General features: G+C 39.9%; 1 protein-coding gene across 50 annotated transcripts in view; it reads left to right on the forward strand.

Annotated features, from left to right (window-relative positions):
• SOX6 (SRY-box transcription factor 6) overlaps positions 1-26432 on the forward strand; it is a 438207-nt gene that overhangs the window by 122833 nt on the left and 288942 nt on the right. For 4 of the 50 annotated variants that reach the window (XM_083403074.1, XM_083403082.1, XM_083403085.1 and 1 more), the window contains exon 1: positions 23396-23539. The exons of 44 other annotated variants lie outside the window; for them this stretch is intronic. The gene's annotated coding sequence lies outside the window, so the exon portion shown is untranslated. Of the gene's footprint in view, positions 1-23385; positions 23540-26432 lie in introns of those variants that run through there. 2 more of the 50 variants (XM_083403058.1, XM_083403064.1) reach the window with 1 other exon arrangement.

The raw sequence follows: 26432 nt of genomic DNA on the forward strand, positions 1-26432 counted from the left end.
GCTGTTCTCTGAGTGAGAAGATGTTGGGCCAGTAGCTGAAGATGTTTGGGGATGCTTGTATGTTACATTGCTATCCTGCCTGGCAGGTTACACTATAAAAAGATAAAACAATGCAATGTGTTAGAAGGCGTGCATAATGAATATGGATATAGTACACCTGATCAAAGTTGGAGATAAGCAACAAAATAAACACCAAAAGCAAATAAAATATCAAAGTTAAAATCATCATATTGTCACTCTAGACCAGACTTGGGACTACAACTCCCTTCGCTCTTGACCACTGGTCCTGCTAACTAGGTGTGGTGGGAGTTGTAGTTCAACAGCATACGGAGACCCAAAGTTGAGCAAGGGTGCTCTAGAGTCTAGACTGTATTAAAACTATTCCAGGTGGTCCCTGCAGTGTTTTACCACAACCCATTCTGCTAGCACAAATGAAGGCACAGTTTTCAAAGCTAGGGTCACTTTCTCACCTTGACTCTGCCTTTAACACGTTTGTTATCACTGAAGCTTGCACCCCTTGCTGTTGCTTCAACGAATCTACTACGGAAGAGAAGATGTCACAATGATTTCTTTCCCAGAAAATAAAAAATAACTGTTCAAGACAGCCAGTGGAATAATAGCTTATTTGCTCTGATGGTAGACACCATGATTTTTCTGGCCTGTGAAACATGGATATTTACGGTAGGATTCATTCATAAAACTAATGTTCTTTTTTGACATGGAAGGACATCATCTTGTCTTCCTTAGGCATTTATGCAGCTTATAATGATTGACAGTGGTGCATCCTCACAGTAAAAAGAAACCACTTGGATAGCCTTAAGGTTGTACTTCAGTCAACATATATAGTGCCTTGACTAGTCAGTCTCAGATCATCTGTGTTAGGGGGTGCCATAGCGTTCTTCTGTCTTTACTCTGACCTTTGCCATAGGGTGTGTGCCAAGAACTAGATGGATTTCAAACATAACATACACAGCAAATACTAATTTAACTTGTGCAGTTCAGGATGTACTGTGCATCTCATAAAGGACTGTAGATGAAGTCAGTTTATTTTCTACAAGCTTATCAAGGTTTATTAAAAGTTGTCGTTTGCTGAAGCAGTGCCAGTCAGCTTTTAGCTTATGTGTTAGGGTTAGGTTCAAGACAAGTGAACAGCAAAAATATATGGCATAACTGTTGCCCACCCTGTGAAATTGCAAATTGGTTAGAGGTTGTGTTTTGTTTTTTAAAGCACACTGCCATATAAAAGGTGGGAAAGCATTTTGTTCAGTATTGGGCAGTAGTTTCATTGCTCTTCTAGTAAATAATAACAGCAGCAAACAAATTATTTTGGATAGTTTAACTATAGAAATGATAGCTTTGTTGCTCTGCTACATTTTATACCATCACTGCATACCTCTAGCTTTTCTTTTGTAGGTATTTCAGAGATATACAAGTCTTCTGTCAGAAAGTACCATCCTGTAAAGACAAAGGGAGTAGATTATTCAACTTGATAACAAAGCTCACCTGTCCACTTTTTAATAAAGCTGGTTTTATGATATGCTAGTGGTGGGGCTCCTCATAGACCATATTGCATGTATTAGATGTGTTTTATCAATGCATTTTATCTGCAAGTATATGCCAGCATTCCACCTGTGTTGGTGGGATTTCACCACAATTAAGAGGTCAAAAGCTGTCACATGGTAGGCCAGGCAGTAAATTATCTTAAAAAAAGCAAAATGCAACAAACAGTAAGATTGCATCTGTGTCAAAAGACTTGTTTTCCAGAAGGAGCCAGTGCAGGAAACTGAAGTTTTTGCTGTTCTTGAAACAAAGTAATGTCCTCCTTCAGTAGATTAATGAGGGCTTCTTTGTTACTTCTCTTGAGTTCATTGTAGATTATTCTATGGCAAACATTTTTCTGTTTGGCCAAGAGACATCAGTGGCTGAATAATCAATAAACTTTTCCCCTTTCTTGATCTATTCAAGCATAGGAGTGAGATTATTGAGTGGGAGATAGGGTCACCTTCTCAAATATTCTAAGATAAATAACAATTCTTCTGTTTTGTGCACTCAAGAATAAAAGACAACCCAAGGTCTACTAGAATCTCCTGCCCCCTGAAATGCTTTATATAACACACACATAGAAACACAATCTCTGTGCATGTTCAGTCTTCTACCTATAGCTAGTCTATAGTATTTCTAATACATTTTAGATTCTGGTAATTAAATGTGAGAGGTTAATAGGAAATTACATAAAGTTACTACCATTGTTTAGCTTTTTTACTCTTTCTTTCTCTCAAGTTTAGCAATTAGCATAGGAATGCAGTGTGTTGGTTTCATTAAAAAAAAGTGTGGATGGAGTACCTAGGTGATAAGCTAAGACATGGAGGATTCCTTTTAATCTGCATTAAGTAAATTATTTAATTAATTAATTAACAAAAATGATCACAAGCCTTAGTTTTTGAATCAACAAAATCTCTATACCACTTAATTATAACAAAACTTCTAAGTGGCTTGCAAGAAATTTAAGTAGTTTACCAGAAGACACCACTCAGGTTTCCCAAACCTCAAGAGATAATGATTGTTCTAGAAGCAGCCTCATACTACAAACTTATTCCTTCGGTGGGGGGGGGGGTATAACTGCAGAGGTGGATTTAGGGGATTGCAACCAGTTTGGTTACACTGGGCACGGAGCCTTGGGGGCTCTGCAACTGGCTCCTTCTGTTTCAGCCTTTAAACATTTCCATTCAGCCAAGTTTATGCAGGCAATTAAGACTACATCTTTCCATAACAGTCAGTTGATTGTTTCTGATATAGCAGTCATATATATATATATATATATATATATATATATATATATATGAATATATGAATGAAATTAAATGTGCACACTGGCCAGTTGTTGTGTACATTAACCACTCACTTTGCATTCCCTTTAACATATCTATGCTCTCAGACTTGTATCTCTTTTCCTATCAACTCAGCTGCAGGAAAGTAACAAAATGTAGTATTTTGCCATTTGGTCTTAGAGCAAGTGCATATTTCTGATTTGACATGACTAAGACTCATGATCAGCTCCATGTTTGGAGTTTCTGACATCTTTTTCTTTCTCAGAAAATAGTTGTGAGGAAGGGGGTAAACATAATTTGGATTAGAATCTTAGAGTTGGAAGTGACCTGAAAGTTCACCTAGCCCAGGCATAGGCAAACTTGGCCCTCCAGATGTTTTGGGACTACAACTCCCATCATCCCAGACTTCTGGTCCTGCTAGCTAGGGATGATGGGAGTTGTAGTCCCAAAACTTCTGGAGGGCCGAGTTTGCCTATGCCTGATCTAGTCCACCCTCTACAGGAAATAAAACATTTCAGCACTCCTGATAGGTTGCCCTGAAGCTAGTGCTAAAAAAAAGCCCTGCAATGAAAGGCACCCCTCCACCTTCATGGTGTGTAGTACTTTGGCTCTTTTCCACTGCTCTGATAAATATCACTTCCCAAACTTACACCAGAGGGGTAAAAGTATGGGCTTCAGCTCTTGGCAGGGTGGCAAAGGGTTAGACTATGTCACAGCCTGCATCCAAATTGCACCCCTCCTCATTGCTGGTTTATTCCAGGGAAAAAACTAATATATGGAGAGCTCTAGATAGCGGAATTCCACGTTGAAACTAGTTTGACCCCTAGGGGAGGGGAGAACTTGGCATCGTGGTTCAACAAAGCCAAGAATGGGGAACCTCTGTGGCCTTCCAGCTGTTGTTAAGCTCCAGCTCCTCTCAGCATGACAATGGTCAGTGATGATGGGAATTCCCTACCCAAGCTCTCATCACTTTTACTCTTCAATTAGGGAAACTAGACCAGGTTTCCTGTTAAACTGACAATCTACTTCACAAAAAGTATATTTCTAGGGGGGGTCAACAACCTTTTCATGATTAAAGCAATAAGTGGATAAAAGAAGTGCAAGATGTTTGACAATCCACCAGACCTCACATGCTAAAGCAGGTACCAAAAGGGGGGGGGGTTGGGGTGGCTATTTTTCTTAAAGTTAATGTTTTTATAGTCTCCAAAAATATTTCAGAATTTCAGGTTTTTGTACTCAAAAAAGGTGACTTTTTACTGGACTATCATTGCAGTCATCAGAACGTGAATTCATATGTAGACATGGCCATGCAACATGCCTCTCTTCGCAGAATATAATGTCAGCTGCATGTTTGCAAATGCTGTACATTTAAGTTCAGCATTGTTTGCTCTGTTTTCTTTTATTATCTGAGGTGTATTTTTGTGCTAAAACAGTAAACAGTCTTTCCCCAGTGGTATTAGCAAGGTATTCAATTGTATTAGCAGAGGGTTTCAGTGGCAGAGAATCCACTGGCAACTTAGAACTCCCCTCTGTCTGGGGGATATCATTAAAATATCTTCAGTGTTAATTGTAGATGCAATTATGGTAGTATTTGCTTTCATTACAATGCAAATATTTTGAAATTAGATCATTGGTAATTGGAAAGGACATCTACAGTAGTGATGATATAATTTGCAAGCTAAGATCAACCTACTAGAAAGTGAAAATCATGCACATATAATGGTGAAACACCCAAATAGCAAATGGCTTCAGTTATCATATATATGGTAATTTTGAATGCAAGAGACCTTGAATGGACAACTGCGCAAAAGCAGCTGCATGTGTGCTTTCTCTACTGCAGGGGAGAAGTGCATACGTATTTGAACAAGATAACCTACTTCACTAGCTTAAAAATGTTGCTAACGTCTACAGGAAATCTTGTACACAAAGAAGTAAGAAAAACTCCCTAATGTCAAAATAAGTGACTGTTAGGGTTTCAGCCTCATGGTATTTGTTTAGCAGCAAGTGTTTCTTCAGTATTCGAATACACACTGTTATAAAGCTTCAGGATAGGTTGTGTGATCAAGAGTGATTATCTAAAAACAGGTAGGGATAATAGGAAATATTTCTACTTAATGCAGCTTCTATTGTTTTGTCAGTTTTTTTTTAAATGTCTGGTGCATCAATCAGATTGTTGTAGACTACAGTCCTAACCATATCTACTTGAGAGTGGTAAGTACAGTTGAACTCAGTGGGGCTTACTTCTGAGTAAGTATGCTTAGGACTATACTGTTAAAAACACATTTGAGCACTCCAAGGTAACAGCATGTTAGCAACTAATTCAAACATTATTTCAGTATCATTCATAAATTACTTTTGAATCCTTTGACTTAAGGAAGAGAAAATCCCACAAATCCTACTTTTGGTCAAAGCATAAGACCATAATTAATTCGGCATGTGCTTTTGAATTAAGAACACAGTGTTCTGAGCTTTTCTTTAAAAGCTTTTTTCAAAACATTGGAGGGATACTTTTGCAGAGCTTTATTAACTGGGTGGAGTCTGTTAAGATCTGCTACAAACGAGGAGATGTTAATTAAATATTGTTATTTTTTGCTGTCACTCAAGGGAGGTTAAGATTTATTTATGTTCTGAAGGGAAAAACAGAAAACGAAACAGGTAATATATATAGATATACATACACAGGAGCTGCCAGGAAGTAGACAGTCTGCTACAGTATGAATTTAATCAGCTGGAACTTGTGGAGGGGAGGGTGCAGGTAGGATTAAACTGCTGACAGGGGAGGATGCTGCTATTTTCTGATATTTTGGGGCTTATTTTATGAATTTACCATCTTTTTAATGTACAAATGATTGACAGCATTTTCTCCAGCCCAAATTGCTGATGTGTGAGGCCAATTCACACAATTAGTTGAGGTGATCGGTATCAAGCTCATCACTTGGTAAACTTGCCTGGCATCGTTTCCTGGGATGAGGCAATTACCATGATTAAGTAGGCATATGCTGGGGTCAGCAGCTGTGGATGAAGCCCATAGCAGAGAGCAAAACACAAGCAAAGGAAGACGGGAGCCAAATGAGTAAGGAAACAACAGTGCCTTAAAATGGATGTATGCTCCTAAAGTTTGAGAGGTACATACAAAAGGATAGGGGACCCTAGCATATCAAACTGTAATCATTTTAAGACAAGGGAAGAGGAGGCCTGCGTGGCAGAATTCAAAAGCAAAGTCTACCACTGCTATATCTCCCCCATCCTGACATGAGGGCCTAGCTAGACTTCTCAGATTCATGTGGTACAGTCCTCTCTGATCTTCATACCGCAGTCACAGGGAATTAGTGGCTTGACAGTGCCCTCCGTGTCACAAATTGATACCTTAAATAAAAATAACTGAAGGGGGTTCACACATTGCCCTGGGAGAAGAGCTGCAAAAACCTTTCCTTTCCATGCTGCAAGGGCAATATGCCCACACCATGACTCCTCCCCACCCAACATCCATCCTTTGGAAAGTGGGTTTACAGTGGTAAGGTAAATGTAAACTGATATGTACTAAAAAAAAGCTTGACTCTGAAAATGTACAATAAATTTTTGGATCCTGCCTAAAGATCCTGCCTGATCTTTCCCACAAGCTAAATAATAATGATTACAGATGGAGTTTTCTCTCCCTTCTTTTCTGACATAGACCATTCATTCTGCAGGGCTTTTGGATGGAGCCTGGTTTGCTATCTAGCCTACACTACAAATAATAATTGTACACCTACTACTACTGTTTCTCGCTATGTAAAAGCATACAAAAGCAAATAAAACAGATTCTTGGACTTCAGACACATAAGGCAGGGTCCAGTCTTATGAGTAAGGACAGGACAAAAAGATAAGTCTTTACAAGGAACAACTGATAGTTGCTGCTTTGTGTATAAATGTTGTTGTGGTAGTGCTAGGACCCAGCACAAGAACCCAAGTTGCACAGATAGCAGCGGTTATTCATACTTCTGCCCCAGTAGTTCCCTCCACTGCCCTGTCTGCAACATATTAAGTACATTTATGCAGATGCAGAGTAGGCAACCCAATTCTGCTAGGTGGCCATGTGTGCTTTTTGATCTGAGAAATATGTGCTGTTCTGTGTCCAGTTTTCCACATAATAATGGCTGGTTAGGGGACTTCACTGACAAAGTGAGCAGACATTTCCTAACTTGGCATAGTTAGGGGAAGCCATGTAAACTGTGACTTGTCTTAGTCATTTGGATCTTGTGTGCAGCCAACAGTCTGATTACTATCCTTTATTATTATATAGTGTCATACTTGATACCTAATTGATTAGCATTAGAAAAAGAAGATAGGTGTCTGCCCTGAGGAGCTTGCAATCTGACCCACCTCCCCTGAACCCCCATGTCAAGCATATACAAGGTATATCCAAGTTAGCATTTAGTTTAATTTACCTAAAACAGTTTTATTCTGGATTTGCATATTGCACAGTTCTTGAATGTAGTAATAGAATCTATAAACTCAAATGAATGTTGAAATTGTAATTTAGCATGTACTTATTTTGATTCAGTTATAGCAGTATCTCTAGGATAACACATGAGGAAGAAGGATGTTAGTGGTGGGTGTTGTTTTTTTGAAATCCAAACAGAAACAGTAAGTTGGTAATTCAGCAAGGAGAATCACTCAGTTTGAAATCTGCATTCTGCTAGAGAGCTAGAGATATATGCAGAAGGTTGGTAATAATTGTCAGCTTGTTTTCAAGATGTTTTAATAACACATTTGTTGCATATGGATGGTAAAAAGGTTAGACAGTTTATGCACAGACTTCGACAAACTCATACAGTGATCTTACTATACTGTACTTCAATGTTTGTCATGTTTGGAAACTATTCCATTCATAGTTTTCAATGCAAATGAAAATGCAGCTGAAGATAAATGAAGAAAGAATTATTTGGCACTGGAGAAAAAAGAGAGGGAGGAAACTGAGCAGTGGAGTCATGGCTTCTTTTATCAAATTTGAAACCACACCCCAAATTCATTTCTTTAGACAATCTTCTAGGGTTGTTGCACCATCATGATTATGGTTCGCTCAGCTGAACATATTTAACCTAAGGTAATGGACTTGTAAGAAGGGCCACTCCAAGGAATTGAAGTGACCTAACAAAGTATAAAACCAGATTTGCTCACAGTGGAGAACTTTCACCCCCTTTCAGTGGTGTGGAATGGAGCACAGTCATTAAAGACTAGCCAGAATACTAATAACCATTTCTCATTTGTGGTTTCTTTCAGATTCCTAATGCAATAAATTTGAATGCATGAAATACTTAAATTTTAAAACTGAAAAGTTCAGAGAACCTGCTTGGTAGTTCTACACGAACTGCACAACAAAAAGCAATAATCTTTTTTGTGTATTTGTGTGAGTGAAGAAGAAGAAGAAAGACTGGTGTATTGATACATATTACAGTCTTTGCATTGGTTTTTATTTATTTATCCTGTCAAACAGATATCAAGGTTTTTCTTATCAGAATCACTGACAAAAATGTACATCTGCCTTCACATTTGCTGCAGGAAGACCACAGTGAATGTCATGATGAAACTTACAGGGAAGGTTCTTGAGCGCAAAAAAGGCAACATGGTTGAGTGGGTTTTTAAACCATTTTTACTGTTATTTTCTCACATTGTCACTAAAATATTCTCTTTGTTATCTGAATGGGACATCTACTGACTGGCTGAGCGTTCTTTACCTGATTGTGTGAAAAGTCTTGGTTAAATCTGTTAGGCCTTGGAGGCCCACTAACCTGCTAAGTGCTATAGAGCCTGAAAGACATTATGTCCTTGGACTAACTTGTCCCTTTTGCTTATGGCTTTCTCTGATACAAGCAACTATGGTATGTATGTGATATTACAATAAACTGTTATTTATGAGCTGAAGGTTTAAAAATTAAAATTGGAGCTCGCATTTGACTATGTAGTAAATCCTAGGGAACCATGGGAAGCTGCCTTATGCTGAATCAGACCATTGGTGCAACTGGCTCAATATTGTCTACACCCAGGGGCTGGATCCGGCCCTATCGCCTTCTAAATCCGGCCCGCAGATGGTCCGGGAATCAGCATGTTTTTATATGAGTAGAATGTGTGCTTTTATTTAAAATGCATCTCTGGGTGATTTGTGGGACATAGGAATTCGTTCACTTTTTCTTCTTCAATATATAGTCTGCCCCCCCCCCCCAAAGGTCTGAGGGATAGTAGACCGGCCGTCTGCTGAAAAAGTTTGCTGATCCCTGGCTGACTGGCAGTGGTTTCAAACAGGAGTTTTTTCTATCCCTACCTGGAGATGCTAGGGATTGAACCTGAGATCTTTTACATGCAAATAGAGTAGTTTAACTCTGAGCTATCACTCTTCTACTGGAGCCATGTCCCCCACCCCTTTTCAAAGTGCAAAACTAGATGCTACTTCATCTTTCTGCCCCGACACTGAGGTCCAGTGCCGAGGGCCTTTTGGTGGTTCCCTTGCTGCGAGAAGCCAAGTTACAGGGAACCAGGCAGAGGGCCTTCTCAGTAGTGGCATCCACCCTTGGAACGCCCTCCCACTAGATGTCAAAGAGAAAAACAACTACCAGACCTTTAGAAGACATTTGAAGGCAGCCCTGTTTAGGGAAGCTTTTAATGTTTTAATATTCCATTGGAAGCCACCCAGAGTGGCTGGAGAAACCCAGCCAGATGGGTGGGGTATAAATAATAAATTATTATTATTATATTCAGAAATGCCCTTGAATGTTGAGAAAGTTTACCTAATTGAACTGGATTCTTCCAGAGTAAGTGTGGTTTTAAAACACACATATACCCCATATGTAGTCGCCAGATTTGTGTGTGTGCCCTCCTTCTGAGGGTATATATGTAGACGTTCCCTGTGGCTCCTTCTGGGGATCTTATATTCCATGCTACAGGAAAATATTTATTTGGATATGTTTGCGTATGCATAGTGGAAAGCAGTGGGCTGTGTTCAATGTAGCAGTAAAGAGCCCATCAGGTGAGCAGAATGACTTCTGCTTGTGCAATGGGACTTTCCTACCTCCTCCCATACTCCTTAAATCTGTTCTAGGTTTCACACCAACCCTTCAGCAGAACTGAGGATAGCAGGGGTGCAGGAGAGGGAGAAAGTTCCATTGCCCAAGTGGAAATTGTTCTACATCTATTTAGTTGAATACTACCAGGTAGATAGAGATATATACAGTGTGAAAATATTAAGTGGATAAATAAAGCCACCCTACCTGGTTTTGGGGACTATAGACACTATGCTGCAGGTTTTTAAAAAATGTAATATAACTTGAACACTCTATAAAATAATCCTGAGAAGTTATGTCTGACTGACACCAACTAGGATCGGCATCTGTAGGAAAGGCTACAGTCAGCCTCAGTGGTTGTTGAGGGAACTGTAAACAGGATGCATCTAGATCTTTAGAACTTGTTTAATTTTTATTTTGGGTGGGGGAGATGCCAAGGTATATAATAGCTTGTGTAACGAGCACGCTACTGTATTCTTTCAGTAACTCAAATGGAAATGCATTCCAGTGCAACCCTGTGTATGTCTATTTGGTCCCATTAAGTTCAGTGGTAAGTAGGATTGGGGTTGCAACCTCAGTGTAGTTACAATAAATTATTTTGCCGCACATCTTACCACACAAATCTAAGCCTGATATGTGGTAAGAAAAATCTTCCTGTGACTTGGCAGTATGATACAGATGAGCCAGCTACCCTGGGGTAACAGAACATCCTTATGTGCTAATTTGGCCATCTGTATGAGCTCCCCCACATCTGGATTTGCTGCCTTGCTTTGAGTGGGTATTTATATTCCATAATGTTTTGTGTTGTGTGCCCATATCTCATATTCTCTATAGTATTTCATTTAAGTGTAAACATTGTCTTATTTTGACTTAAACCTATCTTGCTCCAAACACAGAGCACCTGCAGTAGTTTTATAGACAAGGATAACTGTCCCAGCAGGGCTAACAGTCTAAAAAAGTAATGCTCAAGGGAACTTCCTTCTAATATAAATGTTTGGTTTGATCTTTTGATTCATGTGTGAATGTACAGATCTTCCTCCATCAGTGTAAAGTTGGTGTGACATGTATTACCGTATTTACTCAAGTCTAATGCACCATTTAATCCAATGTGCACCTTAATTTTCACAATGTAATTTAGCCAAAAAGGTGAGCTTTTGATTTGAGTAAATATGGTATATAAATCCCTCCAATCTTACTTTTATGTTTCCTACCCCTTTAAAATTTGTTGCATAGTATAGATGGCTCTTGCTTGCCTTTGATAAGGAATATGACCCAAAAGCTCAAAGGAAATGGGAATGCAAGTTCACAATTACCCCCTTTTCAGAGTCAGTAACAGCACCTGTCCTTTCGGTTTCAGGGGAGCTGCATGTTCTGATTCAGAGCCAGGGGCATGGATCTGCAGTGACGGCCACTGGTGAATGCTAGAGGAGAGTGGAATTCCTTTTTATAAATAGATAGATAAATAAATTTAAAATGGCAAGACTAAAGGCAACTGTTTTGTTTTTAAGCTCTTCAATTTTCTCTCTCTGTCAAAGTGCTTGTCCAAAAGTGTATACAGCTGGAAGAATTACGAAAGAGAAACCATTCCCATTTTAAAGATCAAAAAAGCATATTTGATTTTGATATAACCTTATGGAAATAAGCATCTTTTATCTTTTTCTGTTAAATGTCCTAAAACTCTTTTATTTTATTATTATTATTATTTGGCATGGTTCTTTTCAAAGAAGTAGTGGTGCTGAGCCTTTCATTTAATTGTAATAAAATGTTGCCCTAAAGAAAAAGAAAAAATGGATATATTTTTTTTACTGTTTCATACAGAAAAACATATAACTGTGTAATAGTGTTTTAACTATAGTTTGTATAGACCTCACGTACATTTAAACTCTATGCAAATTTTTCCTACTGCAGGGCAAACAACTATGAGACATATCATGCAATGCAGTGAACTTATACCATAAATTTGATAATGATACCTGTGAGTTCATCATATTTCATACAAAGATTCTAAAGGGATATGATGGGGAGAAGAGAGTATGGTGGCATGATTGTACAATCTGAATGGCCATTTTCTTCCCAAGGATTTCAAAATGTTGTTGCATGGTTGCTCATGTTCTGTAACTAGGAGCCGAGTAGTGAGAATATGATGACACCAGCATTCAGTTCAACCAGTTTTGGTTATTTGGCAAAATAAATTAGGGCTGAATTAATGATACATTAAATGTGTGATTGCATGGAATGTGTCTACATCCCACCCCCTCCTCTTAAATAATAGCTGTGGGGTGATCAGGACTATGGTACACAGGGTGGGGGTTAGCTGTTGCCCCACTATGGTCGCAACAAAAAATTCCTGCTACAGCTGTAGTTTGCAGCAGGAGGGATGCAGAAGGGGTCCATGGCCTTCCATTGATAATGGAACTGCTTTTGTTGCTTAAACACCCTTTCTCAGACACATTGGTCATAATGCCTCTGTGATGCTGGTTTCTTTTTTTTTTTTTTTAACAAGATACATTAAATGCAATCTTGCATATTATTGGGTTTGTCTCTTTGGTGATGAAATAAATAGCTCCGCTTTTCTTCCTTGGTAGTTTGTCCAAAGTACTTGTGTTCTGTTAAGAAATGTGTGTGTTGCGCTTTTGAGAAACATGAGTGGGTGGCCATCTTAAATGAAAATGAAAAAAGCATTTGTTTGAGCTGCTTCGCAACACAAACATTTCACTAAGTGAGGGCTGACAATGTATCTTGCTTTGTCAGTGGGTGCCAGCATGAAAGAAACGTTGTGTTCAACTTCCTTTATTAGTTGGAGGCGCTTCTATGTTGCATTTCATCCGATGATAAAGCTGCCCAAACTAAACCTGCTAAGCATGACAAAGCAGTTCCTGTTAAAATGTGTGGTCTGTTAACGCACACCAGTCTTTTCTACCCTGGTGCTCTCCAGATGTTGCTGGACTTCAGCTCCCATCATCCATGAAAATTGGCCGTGCTGGCTGGGAGTGATGGATATGAAACCTACAAAATATCTGGAGGGAACCATATTTGACAGAATGTATAGTTATTTAATATGCTCTCTTTCTTGAGCTCGTTTACTGTGACTTTCTTCTTTCATTCAAGCAGTGGATGTGCCTAGTGCTTCTGTGTGTGTCAGGTATTGGCACATTCAGGTCCTGTACAGTTGTGTGTGGGGTGAGCCCAAACCATTGTACAGACATGAATAGGAACTCCTTTTTGTTGTACAGAACAAGGAGGAGGCTGAGAAAGCACTTTGCACTCCAGCACATTGCCTAGCAGTTGTATCTGGCAAGTCCAGCCCCATTTGATAGAAATCTAATCATCATGAAGAAGATTTAGCTAAAATCGAACATTCTCCCATCTACATAAAAACCATATACTGAAGTATACAAACTATTTGCAACAAATTTGTGCAATCTCTTACTGGATATGAATGACAAAGGCACTGCTTAGCAGTATGGATTTCTTCCATATGATCATGCTTTTTAACTGGCCTAATCCTGCTGGGTTTTTTGTTTTGTTTTGTTTTTGCCTGAAGGTAAAGCAGAGAATAAAAGCTTCAGTGGGCAAGAAGTGTTTTGCCCCTGAGGTGCAGTTGATTCTAGCTGTCAGTTTAAAGAGCATGTTCTTTAACCACAACCATATTTGGAGAGCTTCTTTTCCCTTAAAGCTGTCTTCTTGTCTCTCTGAATGATGTCTCTCTAGAAGAATCTTTTAAAAATCTGCCTGCTGCTCTTTCAGGTGTCCTTTTGTGATAGTTTTTATTGCTAAATTTCACTGTGCATACTTGGTTTGTTATTTTACCAAATTCAGAGCTACATTTAATGACCATTCTCATAGACAAGGTTGAGCAAATGTCACATTTGTTTGTTTTTATATAGAACTTATAACCAGGAGTAGTCAGTGTGGGGGTCTCCAGCTACTGTTGGGCTTCAGCTCCCTTCAGCCTTAGCCAGCATGGCCAATGGTTATAACAAAGGTTATAACAAATGTATATGATCACTAGCTAAATCAGTTGCTATTTGGTTGAATTGCATCAAGGGCTGACTTATATAAAAGAACACAAGTCTGAGGGCTGCAGTTGTACAGCCCAGTCTTATACTAAACCCAGTTTGGTATCTATTTCTGTTCCACGCTCTGCATGACTCCACACTCTGCATGACTGCTTTGCTACTGTTTGTGTGGTACCATGCCACTAACCGCTGTTATGCCAGCCTGATCCTGCCAGGCTGCTATGTTGAACTCTTAAATTACTGCTACTGTGCTATGTACACTGGTGTAATATATGGATATTCGATAGAAACCACAGGACACTAAGTACTATGCTCAGGCAGGAGCTCATTGTTCTAATGCTGAATGGATACAGATATTGCCTGGAAGGGCTTTTTATCCGGTGAAGGTTAAGCAACACAGTTAATTTACTATCTAAACAATTCTTACTTTAAAGCCAATGCTCATATTGCATGTGGGGGATTGGCCCACATTTTTCTACTTATTTACTAAAATGACTGTGGTGTGTGTTTCAACATTTGACATTTATTAAGTCAAAATGTGCCTTCTGAATGCTAGCTTAGGCTAGTGGATATTGAATTACGCACACAATGCATTCACTCACATTACACAGTATCCTACGACCCATTCTTGTAATTCCTTTAGCTGCCGATCTACCACTAAATTCAGCGAAAGGTTTATGGGTAGATGTTTTGATGATTTGGGCTCGGTATTGCCATGTTTTAGATTTGGTTTCTCATGAAATACTTGATACTTGATCCATGGCTTTAGATTGCTAGCTTGTTCTCTGTTTTCATATTTCACTTCTGAAGTTTATAGGTTGGTTTTTACTCGTGCATGCTTATTCACTTGATAACAGCACCATTTAAGAGATGACTTGCAAGTGTGAATGAGTTGTTGCAGATAACACCACAGATGGGACTTTTGTATAACTTCAGAACTATGCTTTCCAGTATAGTTTGTTTACACATTCAGCTGCAAGTCATCACATGCAGAGCATCAAATAAAGCATATGTGAATCTGTTCTAGTACTCACCAGGTGGCATGGGTATGCTGGTTCTTCATAATTCTGTTGCAGGCTCCTTGCCTCTGTTCTACAACACAATTGGAGCAGAGTTACTTCTTGATAGTGGCCGATGAGCTTTCGTTCATTCCCCTATATCCTTGAAAGATTTAAAAATACTGCCAGGGAAAGTCCTTGGTGCTGAATAACTGAGGGGATGGGTGGTCGTCTTCAGCTTAGCATGCATCTTGCATCTTCTCACTTTGTTCCTGCTCTTCTTGGTGACGACTGACCCATGCTTGTCAAACTATCTTCTGGCTGACAGAGCTGGCCCACCCATGAGGCAGACTGAGGCAGCTGGCTTGGAGGCTGAATCCCAAGGAGCAGCATCCCTGCTGGCACCCTGCCTACCCCTGCTGCTGCTGGAGAAACAAGGAGAAGTGGTTGTGGCTTCTGGTGAGATCCCATGGAATTATTGCAAGGGAGAAGGTGCCCTGCTCACCCCCCTGCCACTGCCCTCACTGCTAAAGAAGCGAGGAGAAGTGGCTGTGGCTTCTGGGTTTCCAGCAAGGTCTTGCTGGAACCTGGAAGCTGCAGCCATGCAACCCTGGTAAGCAAGGCTTCGGGGCAGGGGGAACCTTCCCATTTTGCCTCAGGTGGTGAAACAGGATGGGCCACCCCTGCCAGCTAATGTTTTCTTTTGCTGTGCCCCTCTCTGTGTGTGTTTTTTTCTCTCTCCCAACTGCTCACCTTGAAAAAACAAAGGGATGGGGAGGCGAGAGAGAGAGAGATAGAACGCACTTTGTATTAATGACATAACTCTGAATTGTGCTTTGGACTAGGAAAATAAGAGGTATGTGCCTTCAGGCAGTATTCAAGTTTGCACATTAGGTAGCTTTGCCTTGTGTTAGGTGGCAATGTCATTTTGTGAGAAAGTAGACAGTAATAATCATGGGCAAAAAACCCATATCCTTTTAGTTTATGTCCACCACTTTAAAAGAAAAAGAGTGAGTAAAATTAAAAGTCCAATCCAATCACAAGGGGAGCAAGTCCCATTGAACTCAATGAGGTTTACTTCTGAGTAGGCATGTATAGGACTGCATTGCAAGGCAGCAGCTTTTTCAGTTCTACTCAGATCCTTCATGTCAGAAGTGTGGAAAAGCCAATGGTTTTAGGTAGGGCAGGAAATGACTTCATACTGTTGGCGTCTATAAAGCACAGTTGCAAATTTTTACTTGCAGCAGAAGACACTTCATTTAGGTCTTTTGCTTGTCTAGAGAACTAAAGAAGTTGAAGCCACAGAAGAATCACTTTTCTTTCCATTCCTCTGTGAAGCAAACTTTGTGCATGGAAACAACTTTGCCTTTACTTTGAATCAAATGGAGTGATTTCTCTGTTTTTTCATTGCTAGAAGGGGACGACGACTAATTGTTTATTGCTATCAGGCCAGTTCTAATGCTCCCCCATTGAAGCAAAAGGAATACAGGGCCAAGGTCAGACTTCAACCTTCCCTTCGGAACTCTCTCAACCAGGAAGGGCCCAAGTTTCTCTGCTGCTGTTTTGGGGCTGCCACCATTTCTCATCCTCTACCAGGGATATAATTCAACAGATGATGGGCAGCAGCACTTTTGAATGGAGCCAAGCTTGGTTCCCATCCCACCTGGACTAAAAAGTAAAGGACCCCTGATAGTTACAGTAAGTCCAGTCGTGAACGACTCTGGGGTTGCGGCACTCATCTCTCTTTACTGGCTGAGGGAGCCGATGTTTGTCCACAGACAGTTTTTCCGGGTCATGTGGCCAGCAACCCCAGAGCAGCACATGGAAAAGCTGTTTACCTTCCCGCCAGAGCGGTACCTATTTATCTACTTGTACTTTGATGTGCTTTTGAATTGCTAGGTTGGCAGGAGCTGGGACTGAGCAACGGGAGCTCACCCCATCGCGGGGATTCAAACCGCGGACCTTCCAATCAGCAAGCCCTAGGCTCTGTTGTTTAGACCACAGCACCACCCACGTCCCTTCCCACTTGGACTACAGGTCTACAAAATCAATAAATTTAATAGATCTATTAAATGCAGGGCACTGCATTTTGGGTAACTTTAAATGGCAGGCAGCCCCCATGGATGGGAGCTTGGCTACCATTCAAAAGTGGCACTTCTGTCTACTACAAAACACCCAGAAGCCCTGCATGGAGGACAGTGAATGACCAGTGACTGGATCAAACCTGTGAGTGGTCCTTCTAAGTCCCCGAGGCCTTGGCCAGTGCTTGAGCTAGCCAGCCACTGGTGCCAGGCTGAAGTGATATCATATGTGCATCTGGAATAGGTCTTTAAGGGACTTCCAACATATCAGATCACATGTGATGTTGGAGATCCAGAATCAAATCCTCTAATGTTTTTATTAAAGTGGAGTGGTTCACTTTTCATTAGAACAGCTACAATGTAGGTGAGGTGTTTGTAATAAACAACCAGGATCTTCATGACTCCCTAAAATCATCTTTCTTATCCAGATTATAATTATTTCAGTGTTTTCTAGGTGGGCAGCTGTGTTACCCACCTATGCACACAGTGGCAGCAACAGGAAGTGCAACTCTCCGAAAGCACTCTTTGGGTTGCAATCCTATATCCACTTAGCTGAGAAGAGTAAGCCTTATTGAAATAAGTGGGATTTCCATCTGAGTAGCCATATTTAGGATTATGTACTCTCTTCATTCTGCTTTCGACTTCTGTTGCATTGGCTTGCCTTGCTCTCCCCTAACAACGTAGCATGGTTCTGGTCTTCTCTGTAGTTCCCGTATTAAAATATTTCCATAGAAATATTTCCCGAACTTGCTTATGTGACCGAATGCAATGAATTCTTTATGAATAAAGTGGTGCAGAGAAGAAGACCACATCTTGGATAATTCATTGTGTTCCTTTAAAAAGGTCTTTATTGCTTTGTGCAGTAGTGCAGTCACCTGGCAGTGGGTCATTAGTGTTTTAGTCGTCTTTCCTTCACAACAATGCACAACATGCTAATTAGAGGGTTCTGAAAGCTAAGCAACCTGTTTTAAAATCAGACATTTTAATTTGCAGCTATAATGGCTATATTATAATAACGGGCTTTGCAAGAGAAAAAAAGGGCACTTCTCATGTTCCAGTAGCGAGGCCCAGTGTAACAGAGGCCAACAAAATTAAAAACCTCATAATATGACCTTTGCTTGGGATAAAAGGCTGTTTCATAACAATTTCCTTTTGTTCTTTGTTTAAGCCATTACTCCAAAAGGAGACTCCGATTAATCTAAGTAAATGCATCATTACAGCCCTAATCCATGTCCTTCTGTCAGTGTCTGTTTTAATTAAATAAGAAACACTAGGAGAAAGATATCACGCACAAAACTGTGATTGGAGGAAGAGAGGCTTGGTTGATCAGGGTAAGATTAAAAAAGGCTTTACAGTTTTGTCCACTTGCATAGCTCCAGAAGCTGTACTGTTGCAAGTTAAGAGAGGAAAACTTGCAGAACAGTTTACATGGTGCCCTTTCTTGCTGTATCAAGACAAGTAGGTTTCCTGAGAATCTAGTTATTCCTTTCATTACATCAATAAATTAACAGCAAAAGTGTGTTAAAAACACACTCATCTCATAGAGTGTATGTGGCCTGCCTAAATAATTTGAAACTGTTTGTGTTCTCACAATTTGATGTACTGTAAAAAAAGATGATTTGCTTAAAGAATGTACAGACTTGTGGTGTCAATTTATTTAGCCTATTTTTAAATGAATGTCCAAATATACTTTAAGATTCTGAAATATTTTTGGGAATGCAGGAATGCAATTATTTTAAAGCCAAGGAATACTGCCTTTAATAAACTTTTTATACAATTAATGCATCTAATCTGGTTAATATTGCTAGAGCTATGCATTCGTAGAAACTCTTCCTCGAGGTAGTGTTTTAAAATCCCTCTGGTGAGAGCTTCCTCCCATATCCAGGCCATAATATTTGATGTAATGAAAAGAGAAAGTGTACAGTGCTGAGATTAATTAATTTAGCCTAACAAGATGAAGATAAATGAAGCAAAGCAAGCCTTGCATAAATCAAGATGTCTTGTTTACAGTTTAATACTTTCTGATATTATATATTTCCTTTTTCAATTTACAAAAGAAAAGTACCTGACTTAAAAAAATGTGCACAATATGCAGTACCCTGATAAAAACAGAGACTTGTACGTATAGAAGTGCAAATTAAGTACAAAAAACCAAACCTTTTATGAGAGGGCTTATGGTAGCCTTCCTCAACCTGGTGCTCTTCAGAGATTTTGGACTGCAATTCCCATTATTCCCAGTCAGCCTCTTTGAATATTTGTTAGATACAGTATGTGAATATAGGACTATATTTTTAAAAAGCAGAAGGAGTCATTCAGCCACAAAGATTGTTTTTTTCCTGTTCAAAATACTGACTTCATTCTCTTTAAATCATTCCCCCATCTTTTCTTACACCCTCTTCTTTCACATTCAGCTAGCTCCCACATTTAACCCTTCTCTGTTTGTGTTGCCTCCTCTAATATTATTTATTTTGCCTTTCTGTGTACTTCACAAATGTCCATGTTTCTGCTTCACTAAACGTCTGAAGAATTCAACGTCTGAAGAAGTCAAAATTATATTTTATATAAACTTCAGGCAGTTAACTTCTACAGGTAGCCCTAGGCACCTTCTTGCACTGTACATTTTTTGCAGACTACAACGATACAGCAGATGGTATCCAAATCTAGTCCTACTCAGAGTTAACCCATTGAAAGTAATGAACCTAAGTTAGTCATGTGCATTAACTTCAGTGGGTCCACTCTCATTAGGACTAGGGTTGAATACCACCCAAGCCGTGTGTGTGTGTGTGTGTGTGTGTGTGTGTGTGTAAATATGCTCAACAGTGATCAAACATTTCACCTGGGTGTCAGGATCCCTTTCCGTACAACTGTAACTTATATTTCAGTATTTTGCTGTGCCTCCACTTCCCGGTCATCTGTGGCCAGCTTTGCCCTATCATTTAAGTGACAAAGAAGAATCCTGTTGAGTCAGGCTAACGGCCTAGCTAGTCCAGCATGCTGTTCTCACAATAGCCAGCCAGATGCTGAAGGATGCCCATAAGCAGACCCTGAGCACAGCTGTACTCTCCCCACTTCTGATTCCTAACAGCTGGTATTCTGAGGCATACTGCCTGTGAAGTGGAGGTAGAACATAGCTATTGTAGATGGTATCCTTTCCAACCTTATGCCTTCCAGCAAGATTGGAGAGACCCCAGTCATGATGCAGAGGGCATGGCTGGCTAGCTGTTAGGGTAGGAGGAGCTCTTCTATCCCTAATAGGTCTCATATTAGAGCAGCTATGAAGTGGGAGAAAGTGTGCAATATGCCCCAAACTGTTTTTGTTATTGGCATAGATTGGCAACCTCAACAGCCAAAAAGAAGAGGTTGGGGAGATCATTAAAACTCACAGAGTAAAATAAACAGTGATGTGTTCGACACATTAAAACTGTGGCTTCCATATGCCACATAAATAAGCAAATATTGTGCGACTCACCAAACTGCTCAAAAGGTTCAGTAAATATCCACTAATGGAAAATGATTTTAAGCTTACCTACTTTACAGTGGGCCCGTCCATCAGACAATTTCAAATGTTCTGAATCATGCGTAGAGTTGGAACAATTTGCCTATTTTTATAATTTTGGATAGTGATATTGAATTTGGTTGTTATACTTGAAATATAATTGGCCACATATAGAATATCAGCCTTCTTGAGTGACAGAAGACCCTCTGGGATGGTGTGGGATGGGGAATGTAGCTGGGGGGAAACTAGCAGAAATATCAGACCCTCCTCCTTGCATGAGCAGATGTACCTTCTTCCACATAGGCAAAGGTCTCTTTGGATCCCACCTATCCTATGCATCATAGTTACTCCCTTGCAACCCCCCCTTTTCTTCTGCAACTTTGCAGGGGAATACTTGGTTTTTAAAAAAATAAAAAATAGATAAATGGAGGACAGAACTGAAATTGAAGGAATGATTTCTAGTCACTGGCTGTAACTGATATACAGCTATTTTTAATAAGGGGTCAAGCATTTTCATATCTTCCATCAATTTCAATGGCATGCTTTCAGGAGAAAGTTAAGCTGTACTTTACCATGTCTGAATTTATTCACGGTTCATAAGAATAGTGAGTTCTGAGTAATTTCAGATTACTATTAAAGATAATGTTTTGATGAAAACTTTGGTAACTTCCCAATTTTACCACTTACTTTGATGTACCCCATAATGGGGCTACAAAAGCTGACATTTTATTGATCCAAGAGAAGGTTAAGGAAGTGTCCTCCTTCATTACTGTAGCCTGGCAAGAAGTGTAAATGTAGATCTCTTCAGATGGTATTCCTGTGTCTGAACACTTTTTTTTAATGGGGGGGGGGGGCAAATCCCTGCAACTGCTTCGAAGGATTTCAATAAATAGGACTTTTTACCCAAACAATTGCCTTTTATATTACTTTTAAACAAAACTACTAGTCCATCAAGAGTTTCAAAAGGAAAAACAATTCTGCGGAGTGCTGGTATGGCAGCACAGACCAATCATTATGGCACCCATTCTCTAGTCCTTTATTTTTCAAGTTCTCAACAATAGGTTGTTGATTCAATGGACAAGACCAGAACAATTAAGTTCTCTGTTTAGCAGCAGTGCAGCATTTTAATGCCCTCCTCTAATAATGGTCCCATTATTGTTATTCTAAGACTGGGCCTCAGGAGGAGGAATATTTGCTGGAGGTACGTCATTATTTTGCAAATTTCGATTAGCTCATCATGTTGTCTGTACTGTGAAAATCGTAGCTAATTAGAGCAGTGAGTTAGACTACCAGCTTTTGAGCTTATGAGTTAAAAGGTAGCATACTTGATAGTCCAATGATGTGAAAAAGGTGGTTAAAAGGAGGATTAGAGCTGTTGCCTTAGTAACTCTAACTTCCATCTGTGAGGGAACAATGGACTTGTGTTTCTCCCCCACCTTGGTGTAAAAATTGGTTTTGTTTTGAAAGGACAGGGCTCTTTATATGACAATCTGGAATTCAGCCTGAGTGTAGTTTTAATTGTTAGAAGAGACCATTGAGGGATAGGCAGGGTGAAAGGTCATGGTGAGCTCAAGGACATGAAAGGTGGTTGTCTCATGTAACAATAGCAGATTGTTTTGTCTTATTATTTCTAGCCAACCACTAAGTCAGGTGATGGAACAAATACCTCCAGATTAGTCAGGTGAAACAGGAAAGAGAGATAATGTACCTTGCAGAGAACAAAAGATAACTATAGTTCAATTTTATTAAACAGAGTTGGATTTATTTGTGTCTACCATCTGGAAAATAATAAAAAAAGCTTGTTTACTAACTTACCATTCCCTGTGTGCTTTTCTACGGCACCACCTCTGTAGGCCATCACATCTCTGGGAAGCACTCCAATGTGTTAGAAAATGTTATTTAAGCTTTCTTCCCATGAAGAAAAACCCCCAGGAGTATCAGTGATGTGATGCTTAACAATAAATTTAGCTGCTGTGCTTTCTCACATTATTGGCTTTTTAAAAAGGTTTTCCTTCAAACACGCAAAGAATAATATTCACTATAAATATGAAGGAAATTTGCTTCACACTTTACGGCATTTTATTATCTGCAGCACATCTTATGGAAAGTTTACTATAAATGGTTTTAAGAGCTGCTGCTACAAAGTGCTGCTACAAAGCGCTTTACTCCCATGTAAAAATATTACATTTGCTACTTATTCTGTGCAAAGATGAGGTCAAGCCCCTTTGTGCTAGGCCTGATCTTGAAGAGGTTCTGCCTTTTGTCTGTGGGGAACGTAAAGGTACTTCAGGGCTGTTTAATAAAACAGCTCTAGCATGCTTTTTGCAGGGAAATCATTTTTGTTAAAGTGAAAAGGCTGCAATCTCTTGGATTTTGCCCAGGGCTCCCTAAACCTAACGCATCGCTTTTTAAAAAGAATAGGCAAGATAGAAAGGTTGTTATTTCCCTTTATTCTCTTTTCTTTAACACGACACCTTAGCTATCCTAGTTTTATTTCCTTTCATTTTATTCCAACCAAAGCAAAATCCACCACACTCCCACTAAAATACCAAGATTTCAAGCTTCTTTCCTATGACACTGTCAGTCAACAAACATTACTCCTTCTTATTTTCTAGTTTTTTTCTTTCTCATAATACAAATTCTCCATGATCTGTTGTACTTATCTGATAAATTACTTTTTTAGCACTGGTTATTCATTACTATAGTTAGGTGGGTGAGAAGGAGGGAAACCTCAATAATTTCTAGGTTTCCCCCTTTCAGTAATCCTGGCCTCACATGAACTGTAAAAAAGCGATTCAGGGTGCCTGCCTGTTATCTTCTTGCTCCTAGCCACATTTACTTTTGACTCTCTCTGTCTGACAACACAGATGGACAGTCTTGCATAAACTGATAACTGATAATTTTGCAACTAACTAGTCATATGGGGAAGTCAGTCACACTTACTTTGCATTTGGAAAGTAGTACTAATTCTTAATACTCTGGCTCATGGGGCAAAAACTGATGGTTTTCCCACGAGGTGATTGACTGCTCATGTGAGTAGATGCCCATAGTTGCTTGAACTTGGAACATTGGTTTAATGTGTAAGTACTTTCTATATTATTTACTATTATTTACTCAAGACTTGGTTTGGGGGGCCTTTAATTTTAACGCTCTTAAACCAAATCCCATAATAACCTGGTTTGTTTTGGTTTTGTTCTTTTACTTTTCTTAACGCATGGGCGAGAAGGTGCACATTCAGTTCAGGATTAAATGCAAGGTAATACAAAGGGTTAAGCAGAAGAGAATTGCAAATGAACTGATCTAGAAAGTTGATTATTAATCCAGCAAGAGAAAAATATCCATCCAGTAAGCAAGAATTAGTACCCAAAGAGCTGATAATACTGTTCAGCCTGTCGGTGTGGAATGGCAGAGTCAGGTAAGCACAGACATCTTATTACAGAGATTAAACATTTTCCTTAAGGGAACATCTAAAAACCAGATATAATGTTAAGCATAGCATAATCCACCTTCTCCCCTTTGTCAACAAAATACATTTAAAGGCAGATTTGGCAATAACTTTGCTTTATATTGCTAGTTTGTAAACTACCTTTGAAAACCTGGATTGGGTTGCGGTTAAGGATAAGGGTAGATTAGAAAAACCAAAACAAGCTTTAATGTGGTGTTAAACATAATAATCCTTCATAGTGACAACTTGAAAAATTACATAATTCTCTCTTCCAGTGCAAAAGCTCTGGAGAACTGAAAAGCAGGAGTAATACAATAGTAAGATTTTGAATATAAGAGTTTCCACATTAAGAGAGCCAGCAATTGTGAAAATAAGGGTGTCATGGAGATTGTGCTCATCGTGATATCTACTAACTTCTCTTGATAAAATTCATTTTTATGTCCCAGAGTGAAGTAGAAGGAGAGGAAAAGCAACAGGACAGACACAAAGAGACAGCAATGGCACGTATATTAAGGGGGAAACCTCAGTAAACCACAGCTTTATCTTGTTTGAAAAGAATAATTATTAGCCAGCCTTTCTGAAGAGGGACATCTTCACAGAATGATTGTCAGATGTCCCATCTTCCAGTTATCGGCGGCTGCATTTTGTGCGCTCTTCCAGTCAGTCATTAGACACAAACAAATTGATATCCCTTTTAAGCAAACAAGTCTGATCCTCAGGGAGCAGCATGAGTGCAAGGCCCTTTTCAGTTAATCCAGCTTGTTCCACCAGAACACTCCTTTGGCATGAGGATCTTTGTATGCAGCAGTCAGTGTGTTATCTCTGGGCTATTAGGGTCATGTCTGATGTTGAAGACTTCCTCTTTGCATACTGAAGATAGATGCAGAGAAGCAGGCAGAAATCCAGCACACATGCATTTCTACCACCCTAGTAACACCTGAGCAGGAGGTACTTGAACTGAGGTGGAGGCACAGGTGAGGCACCCAAAGGAACGATACTCGTGCCTCACCATTTCAGCATTGCAGAGACGTGCACCTGGTGATTTCCCACCTTCACCTCTCTTTTCTGCAAGCGGGTTTTCACAAAATGAACAGGGAAATGTAACACTGTAGCCTCTGCTAATGTGTCTGAAACACACTGTACTATTATTTTATATTAAGGTTGTCACTCTGTGAAAGAACTGCTGATTAATTCATTGTATCTACATAGAATTCTGTAACAATAAAATTATAATTCTGAAGCAGGGCGTGGGGGAAAGCATTGTTCCTTTGATTTTGGGTGGTATGTGTTTATTGTAAGTGTGGTTGGGAAGGGCCTTAGCTCAATGGTAGAGCATCTGTTTAGCGTGCAGAAGCAGTGTTAGAAACTGAGATATGACAGCTAGGAGCTAAATGGCACCTTAAACCTAGGTTATGGGCACAACAGGGGAATGTCTAGGCGTGCATTTTTATAACAAGAATACAAAGCTGAAAATGAATGAACTTCAGCAAAAATATTATGTTCATTTTTCACATGGTCTAATCCTTCCCCTGCCCACCCCACTAATATTCTTAGGAGAGTCTCTTCTCCAGTCTTCAGAGAGTAGCTAGAAGTGGGGAGGCAGAAAAAGGTCCTCCTTTCCTTCCACTCTGCAGTTTGAATCGGAAATCTTAGGCACAGTATTGCACCCAGAGCTCTGAAACTGCTTGCGCTAATGAAATTCCCTGTCGCAAAATGCACCTAGAACAATGGGAGTTTCGAACACTGTGCAGAAGGCCCCGGGTCCAGGCCCTGGTGTCTCCAGGTAGAGCTGGGAATACTACCTGTCTGAAACCCTGGCAAACCACTGCTAGTCAGCGTAGATAGTACTGGGTTAGATAGACCAATGGTCTGACTTGTATAAGGCAGCTTCCTATATTGGAGGATGCAAAATCTTAGAAGCGGCATTCCCTTGGGAGGGGAGGAGGAGGGGTAGGCCTCTTCTAAAATGGCTTCTGCCATCCACAGGTATGGGAAGTAATATGTGAGTTTTAAAAATTGCAGCTATTGGATATATTTGCAGCTATTGGCTATAACCAAAGAATTGTATGGCTGTGGTAAATTAAAGGAGTGATGTCACAACTGCAGAAATCCAATGCTGTTGGCTGAATCCTTGTGAATTACAGTTCACAGTGACACTTCACCATGTGGCACTTCTCCCTAGGGAGGGAGTATAGCGCAGCAGTAGAGAATCTGGATTACATGCAGAGGGTCCCATGTTCAGTCACTGGCATCTGCAGGTAGAACCAGGAATGTCCCTTTCCATAACCCTGGAGAGCTGCTGCCAGTCAGTGTAGACAACACTGACCTAGATGGATCAATGTTCTGACTTGGTATAAAGCAGCTTCTTATGCTCCACTGTAATCATGGATCTGGGGTGGTGCTGAGGAATCATGAGGGGGGAAATGCAGACCGTCTTCCACATGGGTGGATTATGCACCCCTGATCACATAGCACATTTTGCAGTCAGTATTGAGGCATGCATGTGACTGAGATGTCCTCCCATGTCC

Source organism: Podarcis tiliguerta (assembly GCF_965153285.1).
Source record: "Podarcis tiliguerta genome assembly, chromosome: 1".
NCBI classification, from domain to species: Eukaryota; Metazoa; Chordata; class Lepidosauria; order Squamata; family Lacertidae; genus Podarcis; species Podarcis tiliguerta.